This window comes from Nannospalax galili, unplaced genomic scaffold (assembly GCF_000622305.1).
Source record: "Nannospalax galili isolate Female #2095 unplaced genomic scaffold, S.galili_v1.0 scaffold9, whole genome shotgun sequence".
Classification (NCBI taxonomy): domain Eukaryota; kingdom Metazoa; phylum Chordata; class Mammalia; order Rodentia; family Spalacidae; genus Nannospalax; species Nannospalax galili.
Genome location: NW_008360332.1, coordinates 7563101 through 7576481, shown reverse-complemented (window position 1 = coordinate 7576481; position 13381 = coordinate 7563101).

Sequence of the window (13381 nt, the reverse complement as noted above, 5' to 3'; positions counted from 1 at the left end):
TGTTATGCCATAAAGTAGAGCCCTCTTGCTGGTGGGCTCCACCTCAGCCACAGCCTTCCATGACTTTCCACTTTGCCTCCTCCTGCCCTGGCTGTGATGGCAGCCCTTGTGCTTGGAGCACAAGTGCCTTTTGTGTAGAAAGTTGTAAAAAGACAGCTGGGGTGTCACTTGTCATTATTTTCCCAAGGAATATTTTGGCTCTCACAGAAGCTGTGGGTTTGACAGTTTCCCAGGATTTCTACCCATCCACCCCCTTTTTATTCCACAGCTAACAGTACTGCACTCTCTTTTCTGCCTCGCTGTTACATTCATCAGTAACTCTTGCCACGGTGGTTTTTCTATTTTTGATATTTGCTTAGGCTAAAATATCAGACTCGGCATGGAGCTGTACCAAATTAGAGAGAAGGGCAGCAGAATGGTCAGTCCATTAAAACCCAGATCTTTAAAACCCTGCAACTCTGCCAAGTTTAACATTTCTCTGGGAACGAATGAACAGGCTACCTGCTTACAAGTTTGGGGAGAAAGCTAATTTCTTCTTCTGGATTCATTATCAGATTTCATTTGTCTAGTGGTTTGATGGCAATAACCACTACCTAGCATCTACTATATACCAAGCACCACACCAGGTGGTATGTGCAGCAGATGAGCAGGACATCAACCCAGTCTCCAGGGACCATCACAGCCGAGTTGAGACTGTGCCAGTTTAACTAAGGGGAAATCCCTGTCCACACACTGTGCTCATACTGTTTGATAGGCCTGTGCAAATTAGCATATGCCTCATGTTCAGTCCTCCACAGTGAACCTCTTGTCTTCTGAAGGCAGAGGCAAGACTGCAATGGCAGTTCATCAACAGTAAGATGATTGCTGAGAACTTTGGATCATGGAAAGACCCAAGATAAGAAAGGACGAAATAAGAAAGGAGGAAGGTGAACAGGAATCTGCCTTCACCCCCTTCCATTTTTTTTTTTTTTTTTTTTTACTGGATCATTGAAATCTTTGTTTGCCAAACTGCTGCATTCTTGTGCTCTTTTGTCTTGTGATCTTTTATAGCCACAAGTAATCACTTGCTTAATTACCACAGATTCACTTCTTCCTAGTTTAAACTCTCACATATGAGTAGATTATATATTTCCCTAAAAACTGGAACTAAGGGTTGGTGCTATTGGGGAGTGAGCCAAGTGTCAGCCTGTGGATAAAAATAAACTTTCTCTCCTTCACCTGGACCGGCTGTTGGTCTCTTGATTTTCAGAACAAGACTGCACGCAACCTCCTGATATCTAGGACCCACTGTGCGTCCATCATTCTGTCTGGACCCTGTGCTGCCTTTACAGTTTGTTAAATACCCCCTGTGATTACTAACCCCTGTAACGTGACCAGGACAATTGAAAACAGAATTGAGGTAGGTCACAGGACTCAGGAAGCCAGAAGGACAGCAAGGAAAAACTCTGATGGAGCTGGGATTAGAGTTAAGGCTGTGACAATTCCATCTCTACTGTCGTTACAATGTTCAAATCCAACAATCTGATGGTAGCAATCTAAAAATCATTTATAATGCCCTAACATGGCCTAATGAGCTTACACAGGGGAAAACATTCCTTTTGCCAGCCTGATAGTGATAAGCTGAAAATAATGTCTCTACGTTTAAGGCAAAAATAAAAAGAAAAGGAAGGAAAGATGTGAGATAATAGAACTTAGTGGCAAAGAACCCACTTTAGGCAAGTTTCTAAATCTACTTATCTTCCATTTTATTGCTGTCGAGTGGGAATGGTATTGGTATTTATTCATAAATATTAATACTCAACCAATATGTGCTATGATTATTGTTGTCATTATAATTGAAATACTTTAAAAAGCAGAAAAAAAGCAAGTGAAGCTTCATTAGGTAGGTTTCCTGAAACTTCTGAAAATTACCAGACGTCAAACCTGGGGTTTCTCATCGAGGTCCAGTCCTGCTGGTCCTTTTACACTAGAAAGGCATTTTTCCCAGAAGCTATTGATTTTAAGGAATTCAGACAAGAACAGGAGGGTGGAGTAAGGAAAGAAAAGGAAAATTAACAACAGCTTTGCTTAATCAGGTTAATTTCCTTTTAAACTGTCATCTGTATCGGTCCCTCAGCTCAGTGGCATGCTCGTATATTCTCTTTGCAAAAAGGTACCTTTCTACACATGTGGATGCTGAGGTAGGGGCTGTGGAACTGGTGACTGATTTAAAGGGAATGTCAGGAGCTGGACCAGAAGTTTAACCTCAGTGCAGCCCCTGAGCTTCTAGGACATACATGTTAAATACCTTGGTATCTTAAATACCGAACCGTAAGCAACTGCACACAGCTCAAAGACGCCCAAGGAATCTATAGCTTAATAAACCCCATACCTATATCCTACAGGAAGAAAAAGTGAGATGAAGTTAGATGGGAAATGATCCAAATTCATTTTCCTCTGAAATTATTTTTAGACAGCATAATTCAGATGCTAAAATGTCATAAGCCTTTGAAGAGCAATTATTTAGGAATAAGTTCTGGATAGATTATTTTGCATAGGTCTTCCTAATTACGTGCTCCAAAGAAATTGGAAAGATTTTGAATCGGCACAAGGGGGATTTCAGATCTGTACAGGGCAGAGTGGGTGGGGGTGACGTGGCTTTGAAAGAGCCTGACCAAAAGCATTCATTTACATGCCACAATTATGATCTGGTTTGATCCAGCACTCTTTCCTCCAGGAGCCACCTACAGTACCAGTGGGTCAAAGTTTATTTTGGACTGAATTAAAATGAGGCATGTAAGAAGCTTACATACACAATCTTTTTCTACACAGGAAGCTCAGTCTTTTCCATTTCCTCTTTAAACTGAAGACTGGGAAACTCATCAAGGAGACAAATTCATTCATTTCAAACATGTTACATAACTCAAGATTGTTAGATCAGGAAATGAAATGGAAAAACCATTTCTGTAGCAGTCTGTAGAGGCATTTTACCATTTAGTGTGTGTTGTTGGCAACTGTCAGCCTCTTGTGGGCTTTATATTCAAAAATTTTAATCTTATTCTTTACATTTGTTATATCCTGGGTGTTTGCAAGGTTATCTCATAATCATTTGTAGAAATTCATACCATATCAAATTATTAAAATGATCTTGTCATTGGTAAGCATAAACAGTATTTATGGTTATACAACAGTATTTATGGCTATACATAAACAGTATTTATGGTTATACAATTTTAATTATTTTAAAATATTTGCCTGTGGAAATCAAATGTGTTGATTTTCCAGTTTCCTTTTCATATCTATTATTTATAGAAAATTTCAAACGTATTTTGAATGCCAAATAAGGAAGTTATTTGTGTGAAAAGGCAGCTAGTGCAATGAACTCTAATCCTATTAAATTATGCTGTCACTTCGTTTATGCTTATTGTGCCTATGCTATCAGGCAATGGCACAGGCTTCTTTTGTATAACCTGATGCATTCATTATTTTGGTTTCAGCTACGCTTGCCTGACTGAACTGTACAAAAGTCATGCTCCTTCCTTTTCTGTTTCTCATATTTCCAATTGACCCTTCTCCTCTGTGAGAGCTGAAAGTCAAAATGCATACATGTAGGAGTGGGCACTGCTCCAGTTTTTTGAATTCTTAAGTAAAAACAGTTGCTTAAAATGAGGCAAAAATCCCCAAACAAGTTTTGGCAATGGAGTCACCAGGAAATATCTGTGGAAGAAAGTTTAGTACCTTTGCCTGTGAATGAGACACAACCTGTCTCAGAATGGCTAAAGCCAGATTCTTGAATTATAGGGGATGGACAATAGTTTGTGAAACTGAACTACGGGTGTCATCTGGGAGATCTGACTGATTACAACACAGAGCGTAGATTTGGGGGAAATAAAGTTCCTACAAAAGATGTGTGGGCATTCAGTCATGAGGGCATCAGTTTTACCTCATGGAGAAAGAAGAAAAATGATCAAAAGAGATAGAAAATTATTTCTGTTTTCCATCTGAAAGTGAATGTTTCATTTGTACAGCATTTTTCTATGTTAACATTTCATATGTTTAATAGTGGTAGTGAAGTATCTATAGATAAAACCACTTTTAACTTGTTTGTTCATTTGTTTTTTTGAGACAGGATCTCCCTATAGCCCCAGCTGGCCTAGAAATCACTATTTAGATCAGGCTGGCCTCCATCTCACAGAGATCCACCTGTCTCTGCCTCTGGAGTACTGAGTTTAAAGGTGTGCATACTATGGCTGACTCTTTAAAAAATATTTTATCTATTTATGTTTTTATTTATGTTTATGCATGTATTGCCTACATGTAGGTAAGTGCACCCATGTCGTGCAATGCCCGTGGAGGACAGAAGAGGATCCCTTGGAACTGGAGTTATGGACAGTTGTTAGCTGCCATGTGGGTACTGGGATTCGAACCCAGGTCTTCTGCAAGAACAGCCAGTGTTAACTGCTGAGTCATCTTTCCAGTCCCCCTGACTTTACTTTTAACTTTTTATTTGTAACTGTGATGTGTGAAATAGGATTTCTTATAAATTTTTACAAATTAGATTTGATCAAAACATCTTATATGCAAGTATGAAATTCTCAATAAAGTTTTTGTAAAAGTTTAAAGAAAAGAAAGTTTCTTTCTACTCTAGTTTCTAAAAATATTTATAATGTATTAGTGTATTAATTTATAATTCATAATTCTCTACTCATTGTAGAGATAATCATGAGGTCTTCTTTTTCTTTTGGAGACAGGTTCTCCCTGGCTAGCCTAGAACTCACCATGTAGACCAGGCTGACCTCAAATTTAGAGAACCACCTGAGACCCACTTACTTTGGTTTGCTGAGTGCTGGGATTAAAGAAGTGCATCACTGTACCCAGCATTTAAAAAAAAAATTCTATTCTATAAATGTATTACATGTATTTTTAAATGTTAAATCAGTCTTACAAGTCTTAAACTCAGAACTGATGACAACATGTTTTTTATTTCATAGAGGCTGTCAGATATTGTTTGCTAATATTTTCTTTGGCATTTTGATCTCTGGGTCAAAAATAAAGTTGCACTGTAATGTTTCTTTCTTGCAGTATCATTGTCAAGTTCTGGTGCAAATTCATGCAGCCTCTATCTAAACTGCCCTCGTATTCTTGTTACCAAAAGATAGGAAAATAGGCTACCAAAATGTAAATGGTCTACTTACATAGGAACTATGGTGGTCTCAGAACTGAGGGTGGCCATGAGCAGGAAGCCAAGCCTCACTCCAGAAACAAGAGAGATCAATCTCTCCAGCAGCCTGCAGCGAGCTTGGAAGTAGGTGATTTCCCTAGTCACCGTGGTTGCCATATAGGCAGACACTTCATACATCTCATGCCTACCGCTGCCATATCTACACCATCTTGGTGGTATGATGCTAATGTTTTCTCTTGTTTTTGATTTAAGCTGCTATTGTTTTGTTCCTTATAGCTACCAAGTCAGCACTGCTAATATAAGTGAGAAGCTATATTGAATGACTTGGAAACTAGATTAAAAGTGATTAAGGACCACAAAGGTAAAAAACCAGTGATGGTTAATGGTCACCAGTTAGGTCTGTCCTGTTCTGTCATACCTACTATTTTGTGAGTTTGTAAGCATGCTTGAAGGTGTTCGAATGATGAGAAACTGCTAGTGATGCACTGCTTTACATATGCAGGTCCCTCAGCAGTGCATGAGTGGGTTTCAGGCTGATCCTGACCTCCCAGCGTGTCATCTAAAATTTCCATAATTGTTCCTAGACTCTGAGTGCTGTTTTCTCTAACCACTTGAGGCCGAGGAAAGCTCTGCTCAGATTCTTAACTTCCTGAGTTGGAAGAATCTGTTGATAGGTAAACAGATCCCTAAAGCCAGGTGCAGCACTCTGAGTTTGCTGTTTCTTCTGAAAATTCTCTGCTACTTTGTTAGCTTTCCAATGCATTCAAAGCAATTTAAAAATGATAGTCCATCCAACTCTCCCAGTCTTTATCATTAGAGTTATCTAGTCCTGTATAACTGGGAGAAGTCTCCTATAGGTCGCATCTTAGTTTTTTATTTAACTATTATTGGATACATATTCTTAGCACCATTTAAGTGATTTCTATGCTTTAGCTTATTCAATTTTTAACAAGCACTTTATGACATAGGTACTGTTATTAACCCACGTTATAGTCAATAATGCAAAGGTTAGTGAGATCAGTAGTTTGGCCAACATCACATAGCTGTAAGCAGAGTCAACTCTGAAATTGCCTAGTAAAACACTGAGCTGTGCCCTTTCCCACTGTTAACTGCCATACCCTAGAACTGAGCACGCTGTAGGGACCATCTTAATTGCCAACCTGTTCAGAAAATTTTGAAGGGATTAGGCAAACAGAAACCCCCTTTTAAATTTACTCAAATGCATTTAGGACAGGACCAAAAGTAGCATTTATGTTTGCGATGAAAGTGGTCCTATTTATTTCTTCCTTTTATCCAAATAAGACCTGTCATCAAATTAAAATTAAATGACTTAAGTGGGAAAACAAATTGCCACTTTAAACCCATCTTTGTAGCTTTGTGGTATAGGTTGACTCACACCTCAGCAACTTTCCCACCCTCCCTTGTAGATGGAATCTGCCCATTGACATAAAATTGTGTATCATGAACGGATGTGATGCAAGCAGACAAGAAGACACATTTCACTGGTACATCTGGACAGGAAATCTGAACTATGATTTTCTTTTCTTAGAAAAAGAATCCTAGCCACATATGTTTTTGTTTTCCTTCTTAGCATTTGGTGTGTGAAAACACGGGTATATTATTGCAGGTAGCAATTCTCAAGAGAGTCATAGTGATTCTAAAAAGATATTCATGGACCCTGAAATTCTTTCAGGGATGAAAATTTAGAGATTTTTCAGCCCGTATATATTTCTAAAATGTATTTTTGTGTTTTTAAATAGAATTTTGAGAATATTATCTACATTTTTCTTGAGTGTTTTGAGAAGTTACTTTGAATTCAGAAATAGTTCATACTTTCCTCTCACAACATAATTTTCCTAGCAAGGCTGTGAAGCCCAGTTCCTGGATTTCCAGTTTTTCTGTGGATTATTACTCTTATTGTATTACTTTGAATGTCCTGTTTTCAGAGAAGTAAAAAATGTTCAGGATGATAACCATTCTGTTTTCTGAATTACTTATGAGGTTTGTTAAGAATACAGGGCTGATGCATGTTGATGTGTTCCTCCAGATAAACTGAGGCATGGTATGGTGGCCCTAATTACATAGCCAAATGCAGGGCTGCTAGAACAATCTCGCAGTATTCTAGGATTTCTGTCTTGTTCTTTCGCCTGCTTGGTGTTTCATTTTTGACCACAAGTCTCTCTCTCTCTCTCTCTCTCTCTCTCTCTCTCTCTCTCTCTCTTTCTCTCACACACACACATCTTCCTACTTTCTCCCCTGTCTACCTTGTTTTCCCTAAAAATCTTTCTCACATTTACATCTGTTCATTTTTTAATGACCTATTGAGTTTAACCAGTATGACCATGGGTTTGGACTTATCTGGGTTTACCAGCAGTAGATTTACAACTGCAGACATTCTCTCTCTCTCTCTCTCTCTCTCTCTCTCTCTCTCTCTCTCCTCTCCCCCGCCCCCCCAGATTCTATCACTAGCCAATAGTTCAGCAATAAGGGATAGGGCCCCATGAGCCCCTCCCCTTTCCATTACTGATTGTTCACAGGTCACTCTTGTGTGGGCAGAGCACATAGCCAAAGTTAGAAGTTCATGATTGCAATTGTTGTGTAGGATCTAGTAAAAGGCATTTTATAGATCTTCACCTTCTCTTCTGGCTCCTATCAACTTTCCACCCTTTCTTCTGAAATGTTCCCTGAACCTCAGAGGAGGTGTGCTAATGTCTTGCTTAGGGCTGAGTCCTCGATCGTCTCTTATTTTCATAACTTGTGCAGTCACAGGTCTACCATTCATCACCATTCATGGCAAAGAGAGGCTTCTCCAATTACGGCTGAAGGCAGGTTTTGTCTACGGGTATAAACACAAAAATTCAGAAAGCAGTTTGATGCTATGAAAATTTAGTTAAACAACAGTAGTAAGTAGCCCCCTTGAGCCTATGACTTGACAAAGGCCTGGGCTGTTAACTGGGCTTATGGTTTCAGGCATGAGTTGCTTCCCATGCTGCTAGCTTCAAATGCAATACGAGGGCCTTTGGTTACCCCCACATCAGTTCTGCCATTATTGCACAGGTAGACACATTTTGTCCTGTAGGTTGGTTTTGTGGTTTGTAGGATTTGTAGCTGGGTAAAACCATGATGCCAAAGCCTGCTTAACACATTCTAACACTTTAAAAAACAAACCAGTGTTGGGGGGTGTCCAGCTCAGTCCCAGTTTGCTTTTTCTATATATAGTTTTTGCAATAATCTCTTAATTTTCCAAAGTAAATCCTTATTTAGTTAACATTCATGGTTAAGATGGTTCCACCTGGCTTCCAAGAGTAAATAAAATGATATAGGGGCATCTAAACACTCAATAAGAATCTTCTTTTTTCCAGCCTAGAATTTTCTGGGTGAAGCAGCATATTAAGTTGTCAGTATGCCTATCAAGCTGTTTTTGTTGAACTGAGTGTTGTATAATCAAGTCTAGACTGAGACAGGTTAGAGACTTTGTGTCACTGTGGCAAAAACACTTGAGGAAACAACTTAAAAGAAGAAAGATTTATTTTGCTCATGATTTCTGAGTCTAGCATGGCCTGGTGGAGCAGAGCAGCTCATATAATGGTGGCCAGAAAACAGCGAGCAAATGTATCTGCTCTAAGGGACTTTCTCCTTTCCCCCTTTTATTCTGTCTGGGCCCCCAGCTCTTTCGGGAAAGGTTTTCCCATTTCAGTTAATCCTCTGTGGAAATGCCCTTGTCAGAAGTTTGCTTTACTAACCCCCTAGGTGCTTCTCAATCTTGACAAAACTATCACAGAGTCATAAGGTTCCTCCGTTACTCCTAGGAGAGCCCCATTAAACCAATATTTCCAATAGCTAATCAGTGGAGATAGTGGAAAATGATCTCCAATAACAGAAATGGAAATAAAACACTAGAATTAAAGATTTGTATGATATATTCATAGGGACTGGGGCAATGGCTCAGTCGGTAAGAGTGCTTGCTGCGTAAGCATGAGACCTGAGTTTGGATCCCCAACACCACATAAAAGCTGGGAATAGCCACACATGATTATGACCCCAGCGCTACTGGGATGAGGAGGCAGAGGCAGGAAGATCATTGGAGCCTGTCCGCTGCCGCACTTCCTCCAAGTTCAGTGAGAGACCCTGGCTCAAGGAAATAAGGCAGGGGTTATAGAGCAGGACACCTAACATCTGCCTCTGACTTCCACACATGACTGCACACACACACACATACCTACACACATATACCATATACATAATATTCACACATATGTTTATAGTATCCAGTTAGTAGACAACTTCTCCAGTGGTGTGTTAAATGATGCAAATTGTGATTGAAAGCACATCTCTCCTTCCCAGTAAATCCATCAATCCCTTGAATTATTCAAATTCAGAATTTCAGTCACAAGTTTCTGAGACATGGTTGGTCTCAGAGTTGGTCTTACAGCTATATTGTAATGTAAAACACACTCATATGTGCCACAGAAGAATAAACTGACTTAGCAATTAGGTGTCATTCCCACCCCTTTCCCAATCCCTATTTTGACTTAATGGAACTATTTCTATCTAGTAGATTCCCATTCCATTCAATGAAATTATGTTTTACACAAACAGTTATGTATGAAGTCACATAGAAATCTGTGTCCATTTTCATGGGTTTTCTAATTTGTTGAAGATAGCATTTCAAAGTTTCTTATGTTCACTGGGAATAAAAGTAGCCTCATGAAGAGCAAAGATCATTAATATGTAGGTGGCTATTGCAGTTCAGATGTGAAGAGTGACAGTTGGTTTTGTGTTGCCAACTTGACTAGATTAGGGGATGTCTAGCACTAGAGAAACTCACCTGTGTGTCTGTGGGGGTGTTTCAGAGAGGGTTAATGACAGGTAGGAAAAGACCCACATCAAGTGGGTGGCACCTTCTGATGGGCTGGTGCCCCAGATGAAAGAGGAAGTTAGAGAAAGTCAGCGTCTGGGACTACAAGCCCCTTTCTTTCCAGAGTGAGAGCATCTACCGCTTCCGCCAGGACTGACAGCAGACTCCAGCTTCTTCCCTTTCCACTGCAAGTCTCCAGGGAACTTCCAGGCTTTCGGACTGATACTGCTGAGGCATCCTGGTTCCAGAATTGGGAAACTGGTTCTCTGACTCTCTAATGTGCAGATGGTCATTGGCCCCTGTCATGTAAGTCAATCTTATTTTATATATATTATATATGTATACTTTATTGGTTATGTTCCTATAGAGAACTCTACCCAGTATATCATGAAAAAGCAGATTTGATCCTGAAAATATAGCTCGAGGTTTTATAATATGAGGGATATATTTATAGTTTTATGCCACAAAGAGGTGGAGGGAGTAGAAACCATATCATGTTTAGTCAGAAGTCATGATTGGTGCTGACTTTCTAAGAAAGGAATTCCTAAGAAAGCGGCTTTGTAAGAAGGGGATTGGCTATGGTCCCACTCTCTGAGGCGCTGGTGGGAAGGGATGTATTGTGTGGAAAGTCAGAAGCCATTAGCAATGATCAGTGATCTGAATGTGTTCCTCAGTTCAAAGGTCAGTTGCAGGGAAGGTGATACAGTCCTGTCTGCAGCCCAGTTCAAAGTTTCAGTTACTGACATATCTGAGGCCAGGTTTAGCAAGCCTCAGATGTACATGTCTGACTCTAAGTTCCCTGAATCAGTGCTTCTTCATTTTAATATGCCTGTGATGTCATCGGCTACTGTGATGCCTAAATGAGCTTAACTTTATGAAGATTTTTCCACAAAGATATTAAACTGTATTATCTTTATAAAGACAAGCAAGCAATTCTGTTTTAGTCTTATTTCTAAGAATGACCTCTAGGCAATTGATTTGTTTTGATGTTTCAAATACTATAAATTAGACAAGTGGTTAAATTTCTTTTATTTAACTGCTTATTACTAAAACACTGAGTCAAGTTAATAAATGACTTCTAGAAAAACCCATGAGTCTTTCTGGGTAGAAGCATTTTACAATTAGCCTTATCCCTGGCTTCATTTTCTGTCCCTACTGCTGTTATTCTTTCCTGCTTAAGCTATCTTGCTTTATTTTAGGTGTCCTCCTAACTGCCCTTAATCCTTTCTGGAATAAGACAAGTATATTAAAAAGTCACTACATTTTCTGACTTAGTAAAAAACTTACTTGTTAGGCTTTCAGAGATAGTACAGTGTGCTGAGGGAATGGAATGCTGTTTTCTGAAAGTTGGGACCATGAGTCCCTTCCTGTAGCTGGGAACAACAGACTGGGCTTCTGCAGTGCAAGAAGAAAGGGGAGTCACTGAACAGAGTGGGGCACTCTGACACTGAAGCTGACAAACTTGACATATTTCACAGTTCTGTAGAAGATGAACCTTTAGAAACACAAACACTATCAGATAAGTTATTACTGGAAAATATTGTGGAAAATTGTTGTATGGCTCAATTCTGGTAGCATCTACACACCTATTTGTTTCTAATTCCCTCCAAGACATACATCTGGGATTAGTTACATGGAATTACCTCTGACAAGTGGTTCCTGAACCCCTCTTCTCTGATGCTTGTCCTGCCTCCATAGTGCTGAGCAGACTAAACCCAGTGAGGATTTCTGATCCAAGCTGGGCAGTAGATTCTTTGTCCTATGAGGATGGAGATGAAACCCAGAGATGCTGGTTTTACTCTGTACATCCTTCAAATGAAAGCATGTTCATTGAATGTTCTGTGATGGTTCTGCTTATCCACAGAGCAGAGCAAATTGTTCTGTAATGGGAAGTTGTAACAAGGAAGGAGCACACAGAATAGCAAATGTCAGATGCATTCAAAGAAGTTTCAGGATGGGCTTCCTGATTCCAGTGTCTTAGGAAGCCCAGCTTTGCTTCCTGGGTCCTGCATTTTTTTAGAATTTTCCTTTTGTGGCTGAGGTAGCTCAGGTACTATCTGCTACTTAAAGAATGCTCCTTACAGAGTGTTATGGTTTGAGTATGAAATATCCTCCACAAGTTCATATTTAAATGCCAGTGGCACTATTTTAGGAGATTCTTGAAACTTTAGGACTTAAATTAGATTTTAAATGTTTTATTTATTATTTTTATTTTATGTATATTAGTATTCCGTCTACATGTATGTAAGTACACCTGTGTCATGCAGTGCCTGGGAAGGTCAGAAGAGGGCATCAGATCTCCTGGACCTGGAGTTAGGGACAGTTGTTAGCCACCATGTGGGTGCTAGGAATCACCCGGGTCCTCTGCAAGAGCAGCCAGTGCTCTTAACCATTGAGCCATCTCTCCAGCTCCTTAAATTCGACTTTAAGTTGAACTTAGCTGTAGGAAATAAGGCACTGGGGGTGAGTCCTTACAGGCATCTTGTTTCTTCCTCTGCTTCAACCCTGCCACACGCTCTCACTGTCAGCATTCTGCCCAAATGCACAGAGCTAGGTGACCCTGGTCATATAAATTGACTCCATGAGCCACAGTAAATCTTTTCTTGTGTAAGTTGTTTCTTTCAGGTATTGGGTCACAAATAGGAAAATGTAACTAATACAATGAAATAATTAGCCCTGAAATATATAGCCAGTGGAATCACCAAAGAGTTACTTGGAGATTTAAGTACGATAGACATACCTTCAGTAGGTCAATCAATGGCTACCATACTAGACTTCACTTGGAATAAACCACTGAGCCAGATACAGCAAGTTACTTATTGCCTGATACAGGATAACACTATTAAATGGTTTAAATGACAATGTGGAAAATGTTGATTGCTGCTGGAATTAATTCATAATTATTAAATGAATAGTAACATAAAACAGTATATATAATACATTTATAAAACAATGCACATATGTATACATGCCTACAAATAGGTATATATTTTCTCTTAATTTGTACATATAGTTGACATATCATATGTATTATACACATATCTTTTATATGTTCATATTTTGAAAGAGAAAATGAAAATAATGTGGGAATTTGAAGGACACAAAAATGTTAAAAGTAGCTATTACACTAACTAGATTATAATGAATAGTTTATTTGCTCTACTTTTCCTAGATACATGTGTTATTTTTAATGCAATGAACTTATACTGTGTTCCAGAAAATTCTTCAAACATGTAAAATGGCATGGATTTTACAGTCTGAATATATATGTGCATCATTATAAATCATTGCAAAAAAGGGTAGCAATATTCAAATACATTTCTAAGAAGGGGATTGATATGTGTTAGAAAACTTTAGAGGGT